Source organism: Drosophila novamexicana, unplaced genomic scaffold (assembly GCF_003285875.2).
Source record: "Drosophila novamexicana strain 15010-1031.04,08,12 unplaced genomic scaffold, DnovRS2.1 tig00004555-arrow-pilon, whole genome shotgun sequence".
In the NCBI taxonomy this organism is placed as follows: Eukaryota; Metazoa; Arthropoda; class Insecta; order Diptera; family Drosophilidae; genus Drosophila; species Drosophila novamexicana.
The window spans coordinates 4127962-4149996 of NW_020825052.1; the positions used below are offsets into that span (position 1 = coordinate 4127962).

A 22035-nucleotide genomic window follows, 5' to 3' on the forward strand; every position below is an offset into this window, starting at 1 on the left:
CTTATCGCGACAAATTAATCAGCTTAATCCGTCGAAAACTTGCCAAGTTTTGCATGGGTGTAGCCCCCATCCACCCACCCGGCACCGACGCTTCCCCCTGCAAAGCAGTTGGGTTACCTTCACAGATAAGCGAAATGTTTGCAAGTTATTGTTGTTGAAACAGTGCCTATTGTTGCTATTGCTGTTGTTGTTGTTGTTGTTGCTACGAGACGACTACTGCTGTGTGCAACATGCAACGTTTAAAGTTCACATGTTAGGTGCCCAGTAATAATGGTCTTGATTCTTCATGTCCTTCTGCTCCCGGTCCTTAAAGTTGGCGTGTTTTGCCGGATTAATGCGCACTGCTCGAGGGTGTAATGCATATAATCCAATAAGCAGGTGAATTTGGTAAAGGAGCTGATGTATATGCTGAAGGGATCTCTAATGGACAAAGTTTAGGTTTGCATTAGAAGGCTGCATAAATAACAAGCAAGTAACAAGGCGATTGCACCGATAATAATACATTTATTGAAGGGACCAAAATCAACAAAAGATCTTGGTTCAAGATAGAAAATGTACACAATGGGTCGGGGACTAGGCAGAGGTGGGTTGATGATAATCCGTCGAATGGGGCTATGGATTAGGGTTCTATTAAGCGGACAGCTAAGGACATCTGAGTAAAGGACATTAGCTAACAAAAGATCATAGACTAAGAATATTTAAATACCTTCCAAATTTTCTTGAAAACAAACTAAAATTATTTTATTATTATTTATGAATTTCTATTTATTTTCAGATTTAAATCAATATGTTCAGGAAATTTTTAAGATCACATTATTCCAATTTCAATAATTAATTTATTTAAACAAAAACCAATTGGTAAGTGAAGATACAACATTTTATAGCCATTCTCTTTATATATTAATTAATAAGATAAGAATATTTTATATTGATTCATATCTATCAAATAGAAGGGCAGGGTGAATCCTCTTCAGTCTGCTTCATTCCGTTGGTATTCTAACCCCTGTTTTCTTTCATTCGGTTCCATTGGCTACTTAGTTGGAGAATTCTTTCTTTATAAGCAAGCTCAGATATTGTGTTTTCTAGCATGCGTTTTTTGTGTATATGCATATATTAAATGATTGGACGTTGGTATAAGCTTAGCGCTGGATACAGGGTATTTCCTAGTCCCACACATTTAACTGAAGCCCAATTACATGTGCCTTTAATTACTTACAATCCACTATGACTGTAATAAATTGAAAAATATATATATTATCATGTTCCCCTCGTTATATATCCACTCAATACTTAATTTTTCATTGTCCCAGTTTAAAGCTTTATACGCAATCAATTTGCAAATTTTCCAACCAGAAGAAAACCGCGAACTCTTCCTGGCCTGCATCTGGCAGTGGCATTAAAAAGCTTTTGGGTTTGACAAACGCAATTGAACGAAATAAGAGCGTGTTGGCTTTTGGGAGTGGGTCCAGCATAGTAGCCAGAGGGCTATTCAATTGTTGCCACAGTCCGTGGCACGTCCAGCTCTGTGCCACCATGCCCTGACCAATCGACCGTACATATCGGCATCAGCATCGACATCGACACTGGGCATCGGGGCTGATGGTGTGGTAGTCTGCAGGTCTGGCGTTCTGGCTGGGCATACAAACATATTTGTAAAACTACTCAACATAATGGTCATGGAGTGCCATTCAGACGCACCAAACACGAAGCACAGCACGGTCAAGGGACTGGCTCAGCGGTGGTCGTGACTAACAATAAACAAAACATTAAACTAATAGCGGAGCATTGGGATGGGCTGGCCAGAAGAGCAGGATGTGCAGAGGAGTGGGCCGCGCGACAGCGGATTTCATTTTGAATGCTAGGCAAACTTTTTGTGCCCACTTGTTTGTAATATTTTAAACAACTAACGGTTGCTGAGCGGCCAACAGCAGCAGCAAAGCTACTCTGGCAGGCACATGGCGAGCTGACGCCGCAAAGACAACCACACAGCGGACCACGGACCACGGACCACTGGACCAGTGGACAGTGTGGACACGTCAACAGGCACCGACATCAGCCATGCAGAGGCTCATCAATGGAGGCAAATAAATAATGCAAACGGCAATTTGAGTCACAGCGCGCAGGACGATGATGCACATTGTGTTGGTCTAGGAGCAGGCTGGCGGGGAAGGTAGACGAGGTGTGCGGCTTGAAACGGGATAGGGGAATAGGGGCGGTCAGACAGCCCGCTGCTCACACATTTGCCTGCATCTTTTGAGTCAAAGGAATGTGTTTCATGAATTTTAAATTGCATACCAAATTGCAAAAAGATTGATATCCAATCTCACGCAAGGCGGCGAGCCTGCCAGCCTGCCAGATCGCCAGCCAGCTACAGACAGGTTGCTATTCCACTTGACAGTGGCTAGTGTCTGCTGTTGCTGCCGCTGCTGCTGCTGCTGATGAGGCTGATGCAGGTGGGAGGCGCAGCAAGGCGCTACAATGTGGACGACTCCCAGCCAGAGTAAGAGTCAGAGCCACAGTCACAGCCACTTGGCGACAACAAACATGCGACAGCGCGGCTGTGTCCGCGTCTGGCCAGCCACTTTGATCATATGGGGCCAGACGTGGCAGGTCCCAATTGATTGGCATTGGTTCGATAGTCCAGTCGGTTTCCCGCAGGCTATTTGCTGGCCACCGTCTCTCTTTCTCTCTCTGTCTCACACTCTCTATCTCGTTCGCCCCGCCACCAGCTGCTGTCCAGTGTCACCTTCCGTGCAGAAGCTTGTGCACACATTTAAAATGTATGCCTTCCGTTTGCGCATTTCAAGCATCGGAAAATTGTGATTTGTGACTTAATGTATTTATATAAGTCAATGTGGCTCGGACAGAGGACTCTGGCAACCGCCGAATGCGATTGTGGGGTTGCGATGGCGATGCTGAATGCAGTTAGTAGCTTACCAGTTCCCCAGCTCCCCAGCTGTCCGACTGTCCGCTCGTCCCAGCTGCTGTTGCAGTTATACAAACTAATTTCATATGTAAGTGGTGTAAATATAATTTTCTGGACGTGTCTGTCCCAGACACTGGACTGGATTCTGTGTGTGTGTGCTTCTGTGTGTGTGCCTGCCGTTAGCAATAATTTGTAAAGGTTTTTCAGCTTCTTCTTATTTATGCGGGGTTTTCTGAAATGGACAAATGCCAATATGTTGCAGTTGATGGCTGCCGCCACGTTGAATGTGATGTCTGTGGGAAAGCACGGCTTGGAATGAGTTATTGTGGCAGATAAAATTAACTTGAGTGACATGTGTTCCAATTAAAATGATGTAGGAATTAGGACCGAGAGCTGTTTAGTTAAATCAGAGCTTTCAAATTGGACCATTTGTTTAACAAGCAATTATAAATGGTTCATTATTGAGTAGTTTTTCTGATTTTGTTTTATTTTTCTAGTTGTAAGTATTAATCGACATTTATAATATTCGATCAGTTTAATTATTTATTCTAAGCGCAAAGCAAATTAGACGCTGGTAATGGAAACATTTCCATTGCAGGAGCTGGCAATTTATGATGTGCTATCTGCCATAACAGGCAACTCACACTCTTGATTAGGCCGCATACCAAACACACTACCTAGCACTTATCTGGGAAAGACAAAAACTCAAACTCAATATGCATAATTGTGTCTGCCAGGCATTACTAATTGATGTCCCGTTCTGGTCATGTCCAACCGGCAAACAAAGCGCAAATCAATCAGCTAACAAGTATCAATCAGCTAAAGTAGTCAACGCAGCTAGCAAACAGCAGCAGCATTAATAATAACAACAACAACAACCTCAAGCCAAAAGTAAACATTATCGCTAAAATGAATCTCGAAGTGGGACTTGGCTTAGACTCGGACTGGCAGCATGTATGGGCCATCATATTAATTATGTTTATAATTTGCACAACTGTTAACACGCTCTATTAATTCCGGCTGTCGGTTGTTGGTTGTCGGTTGCTGGCCTGGCCTGGCCTGGCCTAAACTGAAGTGAACTGAACTGGGCCTTGGGGCAGGTAACGTGCCTCCGTCTCGTGCCCGTGGCCAGGCGATAAGCGCTAGCTGCGCAATTTACACACTTTATTAACGTATTAACGCATCAGGCACAAAAGTTAACAGCATTTGCTATTGTTGGCCAAGTTGCTATAGGTTTAACCAACCGCCCGACCGGATGTGCAATGCCAAGGTGCAATGCTTGGTGGGAGGCGATGGAGTGCAGCGCACGCTTAAATGCACTTCACTTCCTTTTATTGTAATTGCATTGTAATTGCAAAATAACGGTGCTGCGAGTCAAACAAATGATGCCACCCACCCTCTCGGTCTGCCCCCTCGGACCACTGCAGTCGCTCCTCATTGCCACATCCACATCCTCAACAATTTGCTCAGGCGCCGTGTAATATACACATTTGCTTTATAATATATTATAATCATGATTATATATGCATTGCATGCGATCTGCCGCGCCATAAATCGCACCCGAGCAGCCAAAGCAACTCCCCCACTATCCGATTATTTCACAACCCGACTATCCGACTATCCGTATCTTGGCATGCATAATTCATTGCAGATCAATGGGTTGCGACTGCTGTTGCGGCTGTTGTTGTTGTTGTGGCGGCTGCTGCTGCTGCCTGGCCACACAAAATGCTTCGCAAATATGTTCAAGGCTGGGGGCCAAAATGGCACAACTAGCTACCAAGTTTGGTGGGACGCCGGGCACTTGCAAGATCTGAGTTGAAAAAAAAAAAACAAAAAACAAAAACGTGCCAAGAACTATGCAAAAATTATGGCTCATAGCGCACTTGAATGGGGCACCATGAGGATGTTCAATATTGGCCTCTATTCCCAGCCCGCACGCCCCCTTCATCCTCCCTGCCATGGCATTTAGCCACACTAAAGAGGTTTCAATTACGGCCACCACAGCTACCGGCGGCCAAAGGCCCACAGCAGCTACCAAGTCGGGCCGACGTATGGCCATCAAAGCACTGCTGCAAAAATTACTGTAATTCACATCACTTAGAGCGCATATTAATGGCCATCGAATGGCCATCGAATGCTGTATGGGCAGCCGTGGACCATTGCAGTTTTCAAGTATTTGCAACGGCGCGCCGGTAGAGGCTATATTTTTGCATATACACATTGATAGACCAGACGCGCCCTACGGGCCACTTAAATAGACTTAAAGTTCAGCTGCGACTAGAGATGGCCGCGTGATAGTAGCTCACGTTGATGTAGAACTACGCACACGTCTCTTAAACCTAGCTTTCGGGGAATACAACTTAGCTAAATGCTAATGATAGACAAATATTTTAGCCACGTGTGTGTAAATATAAGTTGAATAATGCATCTATATTTATCTTTTGTTGCAGAATTTTTGTAATTTATATATCATCAGCTACCCTTCTTATGAAAAGGATGTGAAACATTTTTAATCAATTTGTGAGGATAGTTTATCTATAGGAGAGCCTGTATACCATTTTATTATCTCAAAAGCTTACTCTATATGATATTTGTTTATAAAACCTATTTCCAGAAGCGATTTTTATCGATATTATGGAAATGTAGGGATATATAAAAACAAGAGCTCAAAGAAATGATGTTATACGAGAATGTGTGTTTCAAATTTAGAAGCTTATATTTCTTCTGAAATCGAAATTTTCTGACATATTGTAAAGATAATATTATTATTATTTTCATATAAGCTGTCAGCTTAATCATATGGAGTGTCTTGCCAATTCGACTTGCCAATATCGATTTCATTCGAGGTATTCCTAAATGCTAACACTTTATTTATTTAATTTGTATAGGAAAATAATTTTAATCAATGCCTCGTTGAATGTTTTACATTTTAGCATGTTGACATGCCACGGCTGTCAACAGCTGACAGACAGGCAACAGCTAGAGCCAGAGCTCCAGCTGCCTCCACTGGCGGCGACTCATTATGGCCCGTTGACGATGACCAACTTGGGCAAACGGAATGAGTTGCATAGTCAATGCTGGCGATGGTCAGACTCGGCCTCAGCCTCGGTCTCGGTCGCGGTCTCAAGACATAAACTCTGACTAAAACAGTGGAGATCTGCGGCCAGTGCCATTGCAGCTCCATTGGCGATACAAAGTGCGTTTCGATCGTTTGCTGCTTGCTGCTTGAAAATTCCTAGAAAATGTGCACATTTCATCATCATTTTGAGACATGTGCTCCATTTCGCGTTGCCGGCTGCTGCCATAAATGACTGACATAACTAAGTGAAGATGAATGCGCGTTGCCTGCAGCGCACAGATATCAATCATATTCGAGATACAGTAGCTCTGTCTGTAGACCAGTTGTGGCCATGGTCAGTACCGTGCCATACCGTCTGCCATGGAGCTGCGCACCGGACCATAATTATATTATGTGGCATGAATTATTAGACCATATTGGAGCGGGGCTAATGCATTTCTGGGAAATGCGCTCCGGCCATACCAAGCGACCAGAGAGGCCTGGAAATGATATTGCCTTAATGATGGTAATGACTGCATTGGTGGCAGCTCCATGGCTTCTCTTCCACCTGCTCATCCACTTCACTCCACTCCACTCTCTCTTCCTCTCACACTATCTTATTCTCTGAGCGTTTTTGGTGCACAGCTCGCGCCCAAAATTGGTCAATGTAACGTTAATTAAATCAAAGTGTTGTTTATGTTGACTGAGCGGGATCGGGGCCAGGCTGAAGTGGGCAGTGGGATGGTCGCCAGAGGGTAGGGGAATAGCCATGACAAATAGATACAAATGGCTATTGGCACGTACGTGTCGCTTGTCATTAGCCAGACCGTCTTTTATATGCAACACTTGACCAGAAAGCAGCTCAGAGCTCTGAGTTTTCCATCAGCTGGCTGCTAAACAAATAGCTCGGGGCGTGTCTGTTGCGTTACGCCCACAAATTACATGGAACCGTGACCAAGAAGTCATTTGGGGTCGGGGTAAGGCACACGCACTGCTTAATTTGCATGCATCGCGATAATGACAAGAACTTCGAGTTCAACTTTGACTCCAGCTCCGTTATGCAAAATTAGATGAGTGCTGCATGTGTTTTATGGGCGTGGCGTGCGGCACTCTGTTGCATATTTGCTGGCAGCTGTGCAATATGAATGCGAATGATTAGCCGAGTACGGTTTGAGGCCTTGTTAGCGGCGTTATAATTATGGTCCGACCTGTGGCAAAGGAGAAAAAACATATAATTATGGACTGCACTGTGTGAAAAATAAGTGTAATAAGTGGTGTATACTGGCTTAAGAAAATCACTTGTGCCCATCGATATCTATGGAAGATAATAATACGCAATACATATGGCATTGCTTTCTAAAGTTTCCAAAGGATTTAGTCTTGCTGACAGTTCGTTTTTTACATCACTTGTTTCACTTGCCACATTGTGAAAGGGTTTTAAAATGTAACATCTCGGCTAGCAACATGCATAAATACAGCTGGCCAGCATTTTCACCTGTCAAGTACGTTCTTCTCTAGCGGGCTGCAGCTTGACCTCTCAGCCAACAATCAGCAGCAACAAAAGTGGCATGGTAGCATAAAAATATTTATAAAATCCAACAATGCATTATCAAGCGGAAGTGCAATTATTCAACGTGCAATATTTTGCGGCAACTGGGCAGGTTGCCGTTGCCGTTGCCGTTGCAAGTTGCTGCTGCGTATAAAACCAGCAATTTCTAGCGTCAGCAGCAACAACAGCAACAGCAGCAGCAGCAGCAACAACAGCAGGCCAAGGCTCTAATTAGTTTTGCAATTTCCACGCGTTTGCCGCAATTGCAAGGCCTCGCGTTTGTTGGAGCGCTCCAAACTTGGCCCAAGCCGTCGCTACTTAGCGTCAGCAACAGTTGAGCAGCTCCCGCGAACCCTAGACAAATATGCAATTAACAGTAGCTGCATAGTTGGTGCTTTGTTTTTGCACCATTTTGTATCGAGGAAATCGAGGATTGAAATGCCACAACAGCCAATCGGGCCAATCTCGAAAGCAGACCAACAATTGGCCGCGCTGATTGCGAGCTACCAAAAGTGCCGGCCAAATATTTAGACATATAATTTGTGGGCGTGGGCAACGGCATAAAGTCATTGCACTGTTACCCTACGAAAAGAATTGCGACTTCAATGACTATGTAAACTACTTAAATGCAGCTGACAATAGCAGCAGCAGCAGTAAGAGTAAGAGTAAAAGTTAGAGCTGCGGCGGCATCGGTGGCGGGCATAAAAAGGTGCGTTTGCATTTCTAATGAACATGCTACGCACTTCCGCTTGCCAGCACGCCATGAATGATGGCAGTCGTAGACCCAGCCCAGCCCTGGTACCAGCCCCGGTAACAGCTCGAGCCCCAGTTCCTGGCACAAGCCCAGACTTTGGCTCGCCTTCTCTGTCATATTTCGCAATACTATAATTTTCAGTCTTTGTGTTGGTTATGCGTGGCTGCAGCTGGAACGACGGGAAAAGAAATAGGGATGAGCAGGGGAATGGGAGCCCTATCGTTAAGTACATGTTGCGAGTATGACTCTTTAACATAAATCTCTCAGTGTTATTGCCCAAAGTTAACCCACACCATTTACATCTGGCCGTAATCAATTATCAGCATAATTAAAGAGACAGAAGTCGTGACGTCTCCTACTATGGCTGCCACCCTCATACAAATTAATAAGCAGCAAGCATGTTACGATTACGGCAACAATTTACAAATTAGTGCCACATGAGGCACATTCAACGACGCAACGGATAGAACCCGGCCCAGCAATTAGACGGCACTCAGTTTCTGGTGTCGCATTGGCCCGCCTTTGGCTGCCTTCCCCACCCTACGTCCGACACTTTTAATCGTTATACCCGGGCCGGGCAACTCGATGACCCACCAAACACTCGCCAGCCGCATAAATAAGGCGTCGGCATTAACGCCAACAGCGACGCTTATCTGACCTCTTTAAAAGCTCTATGTTTAAGTGATATAGAGTCTTTCAACTATTTCAATGTGAATGTGACAGACACGACAAGCTATGATCTTGCCAGCTTGAATAACCCCACTTTGCGTGGCCCAGTCTCTCAGCATGGTATAATTATAATGATGTGTGGCATTTGTTTAAAATATTTGGCAAATACTTTACATATGAACTTTTGTTGCCACCTTCATATAATTTGTGTTTGCTTTTATACCTTTGCAGAAGCTATTATAATTTTGACATGAAATGTGTAATATAGTACATATATTCTTGACTATATGGAGTCTATATAGACATATTCTTCCGCCTGTTTCCATGCAAACTAGCTAACCTCAGTTTTAATCCTAGCGTTATGAATCTCCGCTTGATTCCGTCTTTTATCACTATGACACTATATAAAAAAGCTTTCATAGCAAGTATGGGTTCTTTTATTTCTTCTGCCCTTCTAGCATATAAGCAAAGCCATTAGTTGTCATGATAACTATTCCTTCTTGTTTTGAATGTGTTAAGATCTCACTCTTTTCTTGAATCATATTTTTTCTTCAGCAGATTCAGGGTATTTGCTGGTCGAGCATACCCCACTATAGCACTCTTACTTGCTCTGAGCTGTACTTATTAAAAGTTTATTACAGCTTCAGTTGTGGATACAGCGTTTTCCGAGTCATAAGCTGACTTTACCATTTAACGATGACACACCAATCAAATTTAAAAATGCCAACTGATAACATTGAGACGGCGGGTATCTGGAATTATAAGTCGACAGTAAAAGCTTTCAGCGCCCTAATAAAAAATCGCACAGACACACGCTCATATTTATTTACATATTTACACATGTCATTGACATTGGCTGGGAGCGATGTGCGTTACAATCATTTTTAATAGCTCATAAAATATCGCTGCCCAAAATAGAGAGCAGCAGCAGCAGCAACAAATGCAATATTTGTCAGCAATTAGGGCGCAAGATCAACAAATAATAATAAAAACAAAATATAATTTGTAGAATTCATTAGGGTGCCGCGATTGGGGGATTCCGGGATTTGACTAGTGCCCGCATCTGAACTTTCTGCTCGCTGCCACTTGCGCTGCTTGTTGTAGGCGTTCTTCGTGTTTAATTGTAGGTTCAGTAACCTTTATAGCTCAGCGGGCGACCGCGGCTTTAGGCCCATGGCCAGACCCAAAGCCAGAGTAAGGCTGAAGTCTAGGGTCGTCCGGTCAACCCTCATCATGTCCCCGGCACTCTCGCAACATGCGAAATCCCAACCGGAGCACAAACAGCGTTCATGTCATGCCCACTGCCGTAGGTAGGTGCGAGCAGCGGGAGATTGAAGGGTGGTGCGACCAGCGCTGCTGACCAGCGGCCCGCGTCTAATGCGGAATGTCAAATGTCAAAATATATGGTGAAAATGTGTCAACTTTCTTATCTGATTCGGTCACGCTGCTACTTTATAACGCCAAATGTACGATTGTGTGTCGGGTGTTGTTGTTGCTACTACTGCTGCTGCTGCTGCTGCTGCTGCTGCTGCTAATGTTGTTGCTTTTGTTGGCGTGCGTGCTTCAGCGCACAATAAGCGCTGGTGCCGTGTGGGGAGGGCGGAGAACTGAGGGGCCGCCTAGGCGTTGGCGGGCGAGACCTGTTTAGAATTCAATTTTCATACAAACTAACCAGCCACGGCCCGTTACACGTAACCCGGTCCACAATCCCATTCCCAAACCCACTCCCATTCCTTGTCCCAGTCGGACCAACTATATTGTGAGTACTTTGGCTTCGGACCTAAGCGCACTCTGAGTTAGTAACACAAAAGGCCATGGAAAAGGTATAAAATAAGAAAAGGGCTGGACGATCGCGACTACGAAGGTCAAATACTCTACCATTTATAAACTTTTGGCAAATGCAATTAAGAAAAGTTTTTGAACGAAAATATTATTGAAGAAAATTCTTAGGAATATAGCTAAATATTTGCAGGAATTTGGAACTCCCGAAATTTAAACCGATTTCTTACTGTTTTTTTTTAAATTATTATAAATACTTTTGTAATAAGAAGAGCAAGACAACAACTTTTAAAACAAAAGAATTTTAATTGAATTGCATTAAGATAACATGTAGTATCAAATGTAAGCATTAGGGAATTGTACCTTAGGCTTTGGAAGAGTATAGAAATGAAACGCATTTGTTTCTGGTACGTGGCGGTTGGTCGACTGCAAATTAGAATTTTTCTGGGCGGCATTTGGTGGTGCGTTTAATTTATGTACGCAAGTGTTTTTATTAACTGAAGACTCTAACCGGGAGTTAGCGGTTGACTTTGATCTTCGAACCGTTAGCCAACTATGCAAGTAGTCAATGATAAAAACCTGCCTACGAAATTATGCTCAGCCGTAAGTTGGGAAACAGGTTAAAATCCATTTAAAATTTTAGCCAGTTACTAGTTTAATTACCAGGCCAAAAAAAAACCTCACAGTAATTGAAAAATAAAAATCTCTTGACAAGCAACTCAATCTATTTGCAACATCGGATCAGTTTATGTAGCCAGTCGGTAGCTACATTCCCGTTAGGTTGCCCAATGCCAATCACTCACTTCTTCTGCTGACTGCTGCCTGCTGCCAAATTATGTAGTACCTGAACAGAGCTACTTAACAGTGATAGCCCACAAAGGCTGGCAGCACTTCAGGCCACAGTTCAAGTTTCAGTCCCAAATGCAGTCACAGTTGCAGTTGCAAGCACTGTCACTTGGGCATGCGCAACACGCGCTGCATCGGGGTAAACGTCACTGCAGCGGCGACATCGACCCAAACGAACTTTGCCTAACCCCAAAACGTTTGACAAACAAAAACAGAGATCTCCGGCATCTTGAGCTGACAATCTGTAAAACTACGACTGATTCAGAGTCAGAGTCTGACTTAGATTCAGAGTCGGAGTCGCAATCGCAGTCGGAGTTAGAGTTGGAGTCAAAGCCTGTGAGCTACTTTGTAAAATGATGTGAACCAGTTAAAATGGTTGCTATCTGGCAGAGAAACCGCTAGCTGAGACAGACAACAGTCGAAACGACCATTTAAAGTATATTTTATCATTCATTCAGCTGCATCTGACTTGGACTTGGTCGAGCTGCTCATTATCATACAATGACATTTTGCTGCGGCAACTGTAAAATACAGAAAAAACAAAAAAAAAAAAAAACACAGCAACCCGAACCCGAACTAACTGCAGACTTGCCAGCGGTATCCATATATTTGTTTCATGGTGTTGTTGCTGCTGCTGTTGCTGTTGTTGCTGGCATCTAAATTCCTTGCTAGCTGTTGCTGCCATTTCCCAGTTAGGTTGTGTTTTGACTGCTTTTAAGTATCTGCAAAAATTTCAAATGCATCTGATGGACAGCAACAGCAAAGCAACAGAGCAAACAGGGCCAGCCAAAAGATCAGAGCGGTTTCTCTATGGTTTTTTATTTTACATACACATTTATATTTGCCACGGGTTTTCCAGTTTTCCTACGGAGCACACATGTGTGTGTGCGTGTACTGCTGCAAGTACAAGCATTTGAAGCCCTTTTGAACCTTTGCATTGGCACGTTAGTAGCCGCAACAATCGCATACAGAGCAGCACAAATCGATTGTCATGTTGCTGGCGTCGTCGCCATCGTAGCTAGCATTTATATACCCTAATGGACCTTGGCTATGTTAGATATAGTAAGTCGTTAGATAAACTGATCTATCAAGGAAATTATTAACAATTAATAATTATATAATTATTATTATAGAAGCATCAATTAAAAGACATGAGTGTAAAGCGCAAAATCGCTTCTGTCTACAAAAACAATCGATCAATTGCTACCATTAAATATCTATTTTAGTATCTTGCTTAAATGTACCTTATTTTGAGAACTGTTGAAAAAAATAAATTTGTATCTTTAAATAATTCACAGTCTTCTGATGGGCGCAAACAATGTCTAGTTTGATTGCAGGATAAGGCTGCATTACTGGCTAATTTTATTTGTGCTCTAATATGTGCCGTAAGCGAATAAATAATTCGACTTGCCAAATATAGTTTGGCCTTTGTTCGTTTGTTGCTGCAACGACATATCTGTCGTAGAGCGCCTTACAAATGATCAACACAGATACTGGCTGACTGGCCGGCTGCTACTGCAACGGCAACTGTTGCTGCCGCGGGCAACAACTGCAACCAGCAACCAGCAGCAACAGTCATTGTACGTGTGCAATATGCTGCTGCTGCTGCTGTTCCTATTACCATTGCTGTTGCTGTTGCAGTTGCAGTTGCAGTTGCAGCTGCTGTTGTTGTTGTTGTTGGTGTGTTGCATTTGCTTTTCCCAGAGTCGGGTCGCTTCTTTTTGCAACGCGCGGATCTTAAGTAGTTCGTGAGTTGAATAACTTTCAATTGAATTGTAAAGTTAACATTGTGTGTCTCGGACACACCCCAGCAGGCAACAGGGCAGTCTTTTGTTTTGCCAACAATTCCAGAAAGAAGAGCAACGCCGACAGAGATAGATATATATATGTTAGCAAGAGATGGATATATAGATAGACAGAAAGAAAAGTGAGGAGCAGAAGTGGGAGGCTGGCACATCGTGCCGGGACAAACAGTTTAAGGATTGACCCATGTTTGTCCGTCCACCCCCTCCCACCGTCCGACAGTTCGTTTATCGGCAGTCGTTTAATTGTCATGCATTTTGTGCATTTCGCAGTTGCCCGCATGCAACCTGTGTGAAACTTAATATGGTCTCAGCAATTTTGATAAGTATAAAATGCAAAACCTGCTGCATAAATATCGAATTTCAGAGCCGTCGCTCTGCCGCGTCGACGATTGTCAATTGAACGCAGCCAGTTGCATAAACATTGCAAAGAAATTGTCATGATCAAAATGTGATATTAAACGTGGCGATCCAAAGTAGGGGTAACCGGCATCCGTGTGCCCGTATACCCCCCGCCAAAGTCCCTCTGCGCAACCCGCTAAGGCCGTGTATTTGTATTTGATTTTATTTGCCTAGAAATTATCGTTGACTGTGTCGGTTCGCTTTGGGAATTGTTGTCTGTCTGTCTGTGGTCGGGGCCTGTCGCATAAATAGCAATTTTCTGGCATTTCATTTGACATTTAATTGAGATCGTAAAACTTTGTAAAGCTCTTTGTTGGACATTAACTGTCTCCGGCTAATGTAAGATCTTTTGCTGCTTATCAACGCACTCGACTATTACAAATTTGCTTGTCTCGAGCCTGAACCGGTCCTTGCAACATTGTATGCCTGTCCGAGCTGTCCTCCTTAGGGCGCCCTTGCCCAACAGTTGCCTATATTAAATGACTGACAGGCCCAGCAAGAGTAGGTGGCTCCCAGTGGCAACCACGCATCTGCGTAGTCCTTCATCAACGACAACAACAACAACAACAAGAGCAACATAAAAAGCTAAAGTAATGTTGATGTGGTGTTCAGTGTTCCACAGTTGCCACTGCGGCCCACACATCCGTCCAGAGCGCCACAAGGCATAAACGTTTTGTTGTATTTAATAGAGCCAAACGATTACAGGCAGCAACCTCAACAGTAGCAGCAACAGTAACAACAGCAGCAGCAGCAACAGCAGCAACAATTGCCTCGGCCTTTGCCTGGAACGCGACGAGCGCGCGTAATCAATAAATCTAAAAATAATTCTACCAATACATGTCAAAGCCGTAATAGGGAAACCATAAATTCTTTGTTGTGTCCAGCTAAAAATGTCCAAGGCACGACGGTAGCAGCCTGTTGCATGTTGCTGTTGCTGTTTCTGTTGCTGTTGAACGGCTGCAACTATTACCAATTGTTGTTGCTGGCAACATGCTTCGTATCGGCAATAAGTAACGCTGATTTGGCAGTTAAATGCCGCCGTTGCTGTTTCTGTTACCTTTTGTTGCTGTTGTTTCTGTAGGCAGCCGGATATGCCGCAGCAACATGTTGCTGGCAGCCAAAACTGTTAAATGTGACATTAATATCCGGCCGTACTAGCCATTCAATCCACTCATAATGAGCAAATGTTGCTGCAAGAAAAACAAAGCAAGCCTCGTGTATTTGCCTGCGAGCAGAAACTACAAATTCTATTATCAAATCTTAAAAACCGCTTCTCGGCGTTTCCAGCAACAACATTTGTGAGCAACTAGCAGCATGTAGCCCCATTGCTGCTGGCACAATATCAGGTCTGCTGTCTGCGTATAGAGCAGAGCCACATGCTGCCCGCAAGCAGCAATCATTTGTCCCTTTGTTTGTCCTTAACAACTGCTCCACATAGTTGCCTGTGCTGCTGCAGGTCGAGCATGGCAGTTGCAATTGCAACACAATGACATTATTGGCAACTCCTACTGCTCTGCTTGCCTGGTCAGTTGGCTACATGTAAAGCGCCACACGGCGCTTGTTTTTCATGCCACTCTAGAAACAGCAACAGCAACGCGCAACGAGCCCCTTAGCTGCAGCCTCAGCAGCAGCAGCAACAGCACCATGCACAGCCGGGACTAAGGTTGGTGGCTGCTACGTTGTTGATCTTGATACTGTGTCATGATTTATTTTTAATAGTTTGCGCTTAATATGCGCCAGCATCCGCAAGAGATGGAGTCTCCACAACCGCCAGCCTGCCTATGGAAGTCATTGTCGACGTCGTCTAGTTGTAAACAACTGGCGTTGCAGCAACAACATGGACAACATTGCTTTTTGTCTTCATCTGTGAGGGAGCAGGCAGTCAGTCAGCCAACCAGCCAGCCAGCCAGCCAGCCAGCCAGCCGTGTGCAAAGTAATTGTTGGTAACACCTGCTTCTTCGCGTCGGCGTTGGTGGCTAGGCCAAGCAGCCTGTAGCTGACGCTCAGGCTGTGGCTGTGGCAGCCAGTGAGCCAGAGCCGGCAGCAACCTTGGCACAGACAGGATGCATGCTTAATGTGCCGTCTGTTTTTTTTTTGCTAGTGCTGCTAACTGCTGCTTTGGAGCTCGATTCTCTACAGCGTGGTAGTTACATTGATTCGTTGTCAGCTTGGCATTGTTTTTATGAAAGGTTGCAGTTGCCTCAGCTTTGGCTAGAGCTAAAGCTAAGGCTAGAATTGCAGCTAAAGCTGTTGTGTGTAATTCGTTGCAATCATTTTGAAACGTCAAAGCAACAGTAACGTGCTGCTGCCAGTCCGCAATCAGCGTCATCAATAGCCTTAAGAGATCTGAGGCTTACGGACAGGGGAGCTATGCCATTATTTTGCCATTATATTGACATCAATTTCTGTTGTTGTTACTGTTGCTGTTGCTGTTGCTTTTGCTGCTGCTGTTGTTGTTGCTGGTGCATTTCGTTAATTATTTCATAGACGTTAAGTTATGTTTAGTAGCTAAAGAACTGACGCTGTTATTTCTGATGTTGCTGCTGCGGCTGCCTGTGCTGGTAATTTCAATAATAAAACTACAAAACTAAAAGCAGACAGCAGCGGCAACAGCAACAACAACAACATTCACAACTGCAGCACAGAATAACGACAATTGCCTTGCATGGAGTGAAAGGCTTCAATCAAAGCGAGCAACACAATCAGACAGAGACGTAGACGGAGCGATTGCTGTTGTTGCTGTTGCTGCTGAAAGCGGACGAAGCTGTGCCGCGTTTTTATACATTTATTTTTCTGCTGCTTTTTCGGCAGACAATGGCAATCAGCAATATCAACTAGAACGACCAGCAACAGCAACAGCAAACGGGCAATTGCACATAATAATGCCCAAGCGAGCACCAACAACATCAGCAATACCAATAACAACAACAACAACCGCAACAACAACAGCAACAACAACAACATTAGCCGCGTCATGTCATAGTCACGTCAACTCGGTTTCTGTTAGTTGTTGGCCAAAGCCAAAGCTCAGGCCACGTTTTGAGGCTGTGCAGGAAATCACAGCATGAATCATTCGCACAGCGCGAGTCCAGCAAAAAAATAAAAATAAGAGTGCTTAGTCAAGAATGGTCGACTACCAAATACCCTGTACATAGCGGCGGCTATCAGAAACATGCACAAAAACACATTTGCATACAAAATATTAAGAATCCAAACTTCTTCTTCCCATAGCCCCACACTCTGGCAGATAAATTCTTGAATCATTACGTTTTTTATAAGTGGAACGACTTTTATTAATTTTATGCTATGTATACTTTAATTAATTTTTGGGGTTGTATTAATTATTTCATTTATTCTTCTTTTGTCTGCATTTTGTTTGCATTAACGAAATGGAATGAAAGAGCTATCCTATAATAGATAACTTTTGTCTGTGCTTAATATATGAGAATATAAATTATTTCAATTCTCCAGCTGACGCTAGCTGACGGGCGGCTAGACCGAAGGTTGGATGCATACAGGACCATCATGCCTGTTTTACTTGCTATTAATGGCTACAGGGTATTATAAAACCAAAATAGTCACACGATATTCGTACGCGAGAATGCACAACAAATACGAAACGGCAAAGCCTAAAAACCAAAAGAAGGCGAACCAAGCTTTGATGACTGACTGACTGCATATGTGTGTTTGGTGTGTGTGTGGTGTGTGTGCGGGAGGGACGGACAAACGTTTCCTTGGCTTGTGCGCTTTTTGCTTTCGATTTTTTTGGCGGCGCGCGCCGAGTGCAGAAGTCATGCGCATGTCACGCGTATTCAAATCATTTTTTTTACATTGGCTACGCCAAGAACAAGCCAGAATTATCGGGTCTAAATTATTATTCAAGCTGTTTTGACATATGAATAGAATGAAATTGTTTTATATGAATATTGGTTGGCAGTTATAATAAAAATTTGTAGATGGTTTTGCTCAGCTTTGGTAGGGCCAAGTAATTTTTCCCATTTCCTTTTTTTTTGTGTGTCTGTATCGCACGTGAAATGCACTTTCTAAATCATTAATGCACGTGTTCAATTCTTCACAATGATCCAAGAGAGGAAAGCTAAACTTTCGAATATCCAAACTTTGAATCCCAATAAAATTACTGAATAGGTGTTTCAGAGATCCTGAAAAATCCGCGCCCAATCGCAAAAAAGGCGCAAAAACTTGTTGCTCGGATCTAAGAAAATCATAATACTTCTTGTTTTTTTCTTGTACGAAGCGAGCTTCAAAGGCTTGGCAATTGATTCAGATTTTTCAAAACATATGCTTAGAAGAATGATGAAAAGAATCATAAGTGAATAGTACCTAAGGTGAAAAAAGATGCCCACTCAGAAGAGTCTAAAAAAATGTATATAGCCATATTCTGTGTAAGCAATTCGTTTTGCGCAGAACAAGCAACAGTTGGGAATTTTGCATGTGGATGTTGTTTAGCCCGCCCCGCAACGCCCAGGGGCGCAGTATTGAGTTTTTTGCAATTGCCCCGTGGGTGGTTTTTTTCTTGCATTAATTAACTTTATGCGATTTAAAATGTTGTTGATTTTTTGTGCTACCTTCATCGAAAGCAACAATAAAAACAACAACGGCAGCGCGAAGCTCTTGATTTTATGCTGTTGTTGCTGGTAAAATTAAAACAGCAATTAAATGGCCAAAGCCAAGCCCCATCACACCCCTCCCTCAGCCCGGACGCTGGATCGGCCTGTGCATGGCAAATGAGTTGCAACTAAAATTCAATTAGCTAACAAAATTCCATTTCGGACCACAACATGGACACAGCCACAGCCACAGCAGCCACAGCAGCCGCAGCAGCCGCAACAGCAACAACAACAGCCACGGGAACAACAACAACAACAACAACATTGGCTAAAAACTTATAAACACTTTGGTCGAGAGCGAACCGCCCTCTCCTTGGGCCAGTCAACCTCTTCCGGCTAACGCATCACATCGCAGTTTGGTCAACAGAATTTTCGGTTTTGAAAATTGAATTAGATGCAGCAGACCGTGTGGCAGACAAACAGACAGACTGACGGACAGACAGGCAGACAGACAGACATAGGCAGACCGAGATAGAGATAGAGGAAGACCGACGAGAGACAGAGACGCCATTCTGGTATTTCATCAGCCTTGTCAAGCTGGGCAACTCCCACGTGGCACGCCCTCACCCCGCCCCTGGCCGACCGTCAATATTAACTGCATTATTGAGCATTGCGGCTTGCCACAAACATGTAATTGAATTGTACCCTTCTGTCCAGTCTTTCACTTGTCCAATCGTCCGTTAGTCAGTCATCGCCATCGTTCCCTCGGCTCTTGTTGTTTTTGGGGTTAACTCTTTTCGGTCATTGGGTGGGGGGAGGGTAATAAGCCCGGCTGTGGATGGCTGCTTGATTTTCGCTGCTGCGTTTGTGGGTGTGGGGTCTAAAATGATTTGGTTTGCGTATGGTTAGAAGCCCACAACTCATCCTTCCCCATCGACGACCATTCACACTCAAAACGCGAATACACAAAATTTAATTGCTCATCGCAAAATTGTGCGGTTAAAACGCTAAATTTAGAAATACTTTCGTGAAAATTACACTGGCCAGCATAAATTTGTTATCATTATTATCTTAAGATAGTTTACAGTTCTTTAAATTTGCGTCTAGAGCTGGTGGAAGATACACACAAGACTTGTTTTGGCGACTTTTTTATTAAAAGATATACCAAATATTTGATATATTAAAAAGCTCTTCAAATTAAAAATGATTATAATTTATTTGTTTAAAAAGAAGTTTTCGGCGAACCTTAATTTTGCAAGGCAGTGTGCACTTTTTGGCATATATATTCCATTCACAAGTACGACCATGAAAATTATTGTGAGTGTGTGTGTGTGTGTGGGAGAGTGTGTGTTGGCATTTTCCACAAAATATGATATCGTATATAACGCAAAATTAAGCCAATTGCATTTGATGCATTTACCGAAAATAAATTTCATTGTTGATTTATTGTTCGCTTGTTTGTTTGGTTTTGTTTCATTGGGTTTTTGTTAGATTTTTGTTGGGTTTTCAAGAGAGAGCCCCCCGTGCTGTTTTCCGAGGGCTTTCATTTTGGCCAATGAATATGTTTGCGCTATTCAATTATTGTTGTTATTGTTGTTGTAGTTGGCTCAATTACAAAATGCTCTTATCAGAGTGTGGGCTGCACGGTCGCAGCTTCCCATTTAGTGCGTTGTTGCTTTAACTTCTCATTGTTGGGTTTTGTTTAATGATTGCAATTGTGACAACAATGAAATCATTTCAGTTTGCCATTAAGTCATCAATTTAAATAAATAGAAATAAAAATGAATAAATATTGTGCTTATGTGCGAGTGTCACTCGCAATTGTCAAATGTGTCACGAACAATGAGCCGCAATATTGATAAGCACGTGTTGGGGTTCAAATTCTGGGGTCAACAAGGAAGCAAATGCAACCCTCGGCTATTTCTATTGTTTAATGGCATTCAGCTGCAACAAGTCTAAAGATCATTAAACACGTTCTTTGATAAGACAATTAGCTCCAGCTAAAAAAAAAACAACAACAATTCTTTAAGGCTGTGCGAAAAACAATGTCGCCATAATGCATTACTAACTCATTAAATGCCTCATGACTGTCGAAAGATTTGGTAATTCGATCCAAAGCTTTTAAAGCACAGATCGGGCACAATAAAACCTGGCTCAGCCCAATTGTTCTAGCTGTAGCCTTATGATATTGTCAATAGCTTAAAATATACCATACACAACACAAGAAGGTTCCTATTCTCAACTATAAGGAACTACAAAGATCAATTGCACAGAGTTATACCAAAACTGAGTCTAATCGGCACAGATGCCCTATACACTTCGAGATGACTAAAGCAGTTTTTGTTATTCACATACCGGGACCAAATACCCTGATGGGGGCATTAATGTCAACATGTTTATTTTGAAAATCACATAAGTTTTGACTTCATCACAGATCACTCGGCGCACTTGTGTAAAGACGTACAAATTCTGGCTGAGAGTTCTGTGTATAAAGCTATATAGTTACATATATAATATACATATACATGTTATATCCATTCACTTACATTTCGCATAGGCAGTTTGGCTAAAATGCCAATCATTGCCTTTCCTAAGCTTTCCCAACGTTTTGTCTCACGAGTCCAGTTTTTCAATTCAGTTGAACAATAGCTTGTCATCTCGTTACGTAAACGTAATATCCACATGGTAAATCGATTTGGAATTTGGAGTTAATAAGATTCTAATATTATTCGCTTGCTATGCAATATACTTGTATAAAATGGTACTAATTTTACAAATGTTGCGACTTTTGGAAAAATGTAAGGGCAGTGTGTAGGGTGAACTAGAATCTAAATGAATATTATAAAATTAGCTAAAACATTTGAATTCGATTGTGAAGCATGCTTAGTTACGGCAAAAACGCTAGCCAAGTGTCGGCATGAATCTGACCAAGAACGAAGCTGGCTTAATTAACAGCTTCATCCGCATGCCCATTGACCAGCTACATCTTTTACCTAGTCCGCTAGCCAGTCAGACAGCTATCCAGTCGTCCGACTTAATGACTTCATTTTAATTTGCAGTGGCAAATAATTAATTTGAAACTGTTTGTGCACAGTCTGACGCTTGATGACATGACGGCATTGCACTGTCCACTGTCCACTGTCCACTGTCCACTGTCCACTGTCCTCCGTCCGCTGTCCGGTGTCCGCTGAGTGGCATATGTGCCCACATCTAACCAGAAACATCCATTCGCAGGCTGTTCTGGCATTTTATCAACTGCGCAACTGACTCGCCGGACTATTTGCTGCGATAAAAAAAAAAAAAACAAAAAGAGAATTGAACGTGCAACAAATGTTACTCAAGTTAAATGTTTGTTTTTGCATTCATTCTAAGTGCAGAGCACAGTCACATTCAGAGTCAGAGTCAGAGTGAGAGTCAGAATCACAATTACGGGCACGAGTGCGAGTGTGAGTTTGACTACATTCACAGTCACGGGCATTGGGCTCAACTGTACCCCACTGATAGCGTAGGCTCATCGATAACAGCAATCGCTGCGGACCATTGGGGGGCATTGCACTGGGACTGGAGCTGAGACTGGGGCTGGGACTGGAGACAGGAGACTGGGAGACTGGCGCAAGCCGCTGTCGTTCCACTGATAACATTTGGCAAACGCAAATGGAAACGCGTATTAAAAATGCCCAAA

The 22035-nt window shown here is 43.2% G+C and overlaps 1 long non-coding RNA gene across 1 annotated transcript; it reads right to left on the reverse strand.

The window, feature by feature from the left end:
• Positions 1-5701: 5701 nt before the first annotated feature.
• LOC115770454 lies at positions 5702-21186 on the reverse strand. Its single transcript, XR_004018852.1, has 3 exons — positions 20900-21186; positions 20709-20835; positions 5702-7192 (listed from the first exon to the last, which is right to left on the reverse strand). It is a non-coding gene; the product is annotated as an uncharacterized LOC115770454 (long non-coding RNA).
• Between the last annotated feature and the right edge of the window lie 849 nt (positions 21187-22035).